This window comes from Triturus cristatus, chromosome 2_2, assembly GCF_964204655.1.
Source record: "Triturus cristatus chromosome 2_2, aTriCri1.1, whole genome shotgun sequence".
Classification (NCBI taxonomy): domain Eukaryota; kingdom Metazoa; phylum Chordata; class Amphibia; order Caudata; family Salamandridae; genus Triturus; species Triturus cristatus.
This window is the reverse complement of record NC_140582.1, coordinates 836,485,304-836,488,689: the sequence shown is the minus strand read 5'-3', so window position 1 is coordinate 836,488,689 and position 3,386 is coordinate 836,485,304.

Here is a 3,386-nt window from a genome sequence, read left to right as displayed (position 1 = left end):
TCTCGCTGTTGGTAAATCCGGACTCCTAGATAGCGGAATGCTGATTGCTGCCATTGCACCGAGACTCCATTGACCATTAATGTTGGATCGGAGACAGTCTCAGTGAATGGGTATAGGCATGATTTCCCCTAATTCACTCACAATCCCGATAGGGAAACGAAGTCCGACAGCGTCTTCACTATTGCTTCACATGGCTCTCGTATATCTCTGAGGTATAGCAGCAGGTCATCGGCATACGGGGATATCCCGTGTATGCCATCTCCCAGGGGGATTTCCCATTATTCTCCCGCTTTGCGTAGGGACTTGGCCAGTGACTCTATGGCAATGGAAAACAGTAACAGGGAGAGCGGGAACCCCTGTCTGGTACCACGTCCAATGAAAATCGAGTTAGACACATAGGGGCCTGGCTTGACTTGTGCGGTAGGTTGGGTGTACAGTAATTTTATAAGACTCAGGAAATGAGCAACCAGTTAGTATCTATTTATTCGAGCCTGTCAAATGCTTTCTTCAGGCCGAACACCAGGCAACCTGAATGTAGCCAGCATTTCTTCCAGTAATGAGCTACTCAGAGGGAACGTCATAGTTTCAGTGATGTCCTGCAAGCCGGCATGAAATCATTTTGATCGGCGTGGACCAGCTGGGGTACCATAGGGACTAGTCTATTCGCCAAGGTTTTGGCCAATATCTTGTAGTCCATATTCAATAGTGCTAGCGGGCAGTAACAACCCAATATTTCAGGGTTCCTGTCTTGCTTGGGCAGTGAGACAAGTAAGGATTTGTGAAGTGTCCCTGGAATGATGGATGCCTCTTGTGAGCTATTATACAATGACAGTAGATGCGGGTCTAAGACTGTTGTGTATGCCTTGTAATATTCAGCCGGTAGTCTGTCCGGCCCTGGTGCCTTACCTGTTGCCAATGCTTGTATGGCAGCCTGGACCTCCAGGTGTGTTATTGATTCATCGAGTTCTGAGGATACCGCCAGTGTGGGTAGTGGGGACAAGAAGGCCTCCAACGATGTGGGCGCTAGATTAACAATTGATTTATATAATTTAGTGTACTGTCTAGTGAATTCTAGATGAATTTCATGCTCGGTAGTTAACAGGTGCCCAGACATGGAACGCAGCGAGAGGACTGGGTGATGAGCTTGTTCCTGCTTGATCAGCTACGATAGTAATCAACCCGCTCTGTCAGCTGTTGCATGGGTTTGTGCTGAGTGTGTGGCATAATTCAGGCATTGCAGCCTTTCCATGACTTCAGTGGGCTCTTGCCTCAGTTTATCTAGGATGTGCTGGTTGTTAGGGTTATATGCTGCATCTGATTGCAGTCTAAGGAGCGTATCTTCAATGCACTTAGCCGCATTGCCCTCTGACTACCGGATTGAAGGAACCCCTTTCTGTGCCTTTGTCTGTGAACCAGCCAGTGTTGAGACAGATTATTGAGTTGGAAATGTTGACTTACACAAATGTTGAGTTGGAAATATTGTGATTCAGAAATATCGACAGCATGAATATCGTGGTCAAGAATATCAAATTTAAGATGAGAAATATCGTTTTATCGAAATATAGAAGTCATTAATATTGTTTGCAAACCTATAGTTGTTAAAAATATCGATTTGTTCATTAGTGTTATGTATTTTAGTTTATATTTTAAATGTATTTGATGTATGTTTTTCTGTATAAGTATTGTTTATGTTTTTTAATATATGTGTTACATTTTTAGTAGTTATACATTTTGTTTTAATTAAATTTTGAATTTTTTAGTTCTGTAGCGGGTTGTGGGTTTATAGGAGAATGGGGTGGGAAGAAAATAGATTTTAATAAATTAATGATTATTTATTTAATTTAGATTTTATAGTGTTTATTGTGGGAAATAATTTATTTTTGATTAATTAATAATTCGTTGTTAATTTATATCAACTAATCGAATGAAAATTAATTATGGAAATTGTGTAATTAATTTTAGGTACGGGTTGTGGGGTTTATAGGGGTAAATGTTGGGAAATAATGTATGTTTAATTAATTAATAATTCGTTGTTAATTTATATAAACTAATTAATTGATAATTAATCATGGTAATTGTGTGATTTTATTTAAGTGTGGGTTGTGGGGTTTATGGGGTAAAAGGTAGGAAGTAATTTATGCTTACTTAATCAATAATTAGTTGTTACTTAATATAAATCAATTCATTGAAAATTAAATATGGAATTTGTGTAATTAATTTTAGATGTGAGTTGTGGGGTTTATAGGGGTAAAGGGTGGGAAGTAATTTATGTTTAATAATAAAAAATTAGTTAATCATTAATATTAATTCATGTATATACAATAAGGGTATTTGTTTATATTGTTTTGTGTGTGGGTTTTTTTGTTATAGGGGTACAGTGTAGGGAGTAAATAAATAACTTTATAATTAGTTGTTAAATACTATTAGTTTTTTTAATTGAAAATAAGTTTTAATTGTGTAATTAATTTTTTACAGTTTAATTTTAGCTGTAGGTTGTGGGGATTATATGGGTAAAGTGTGAGAAGTTAAATAATGTTTATGAGTTTTAAAATTAATAAAATTTCTTTAATTGGCAATTAATGATGTTAATTAAGGAAGTAAAATGTTTTATTTCGATGTGGGTTGTGAATTGTGTGGTGCTATAGGGCAGGAAATAAAAAAAGTACATTAATGGAATAGTTAATGTTTTTGTTACTAAATAATTTCTAATTAAAAATATTTATTTGTTTGGAAATTATTTTTATTCTATTTAATATAATATTTGTTGGTATTTGTCTTATGTCTTTAACATGGGATTTTAATTTTTAACATATTTATACATTTTTTAATTTATTTTGTTTTTTAAATATTTTTGTTGTTGTTAAAAGTTTGTTTGTTTTTAATTTTGAACTGACTGGAGTGAGAATTTTAATTGTTACTCCTCTGCAATCCAACACTTTACCTACTGTTGCACTCACTGGAGTGGGAATAGTAATTTTTACCCCTCTGCTATCCAACACTTTCCCTACTTTTACAATTATTGGAGTGGGAATAGTACATGTTATCCCACCACTATCCCACACTTTCAATGCTGTTGCACTCACTGGAGTGGGAATACTAATATTTACCCCTCCGCTATCCAACACTTTCCCTACTGTTGCACTCACTGGAGAGAGAATAGTAAGTGTACCCTTCTGCTATCCATCACTTTCCCTACTGTTGCACTCACTGGATTGGGAATAGTCATTTTTACCCCTCCGCTATCCAACACTTTCCCTCCTGTTGCACTCACTGGAGTGGGAAGTTTAAGCTTGAAGATTTTATATATATATATATATATATATATATATATATATATATATATATATATATATATATATATATATATATATATAAATATCACAGCT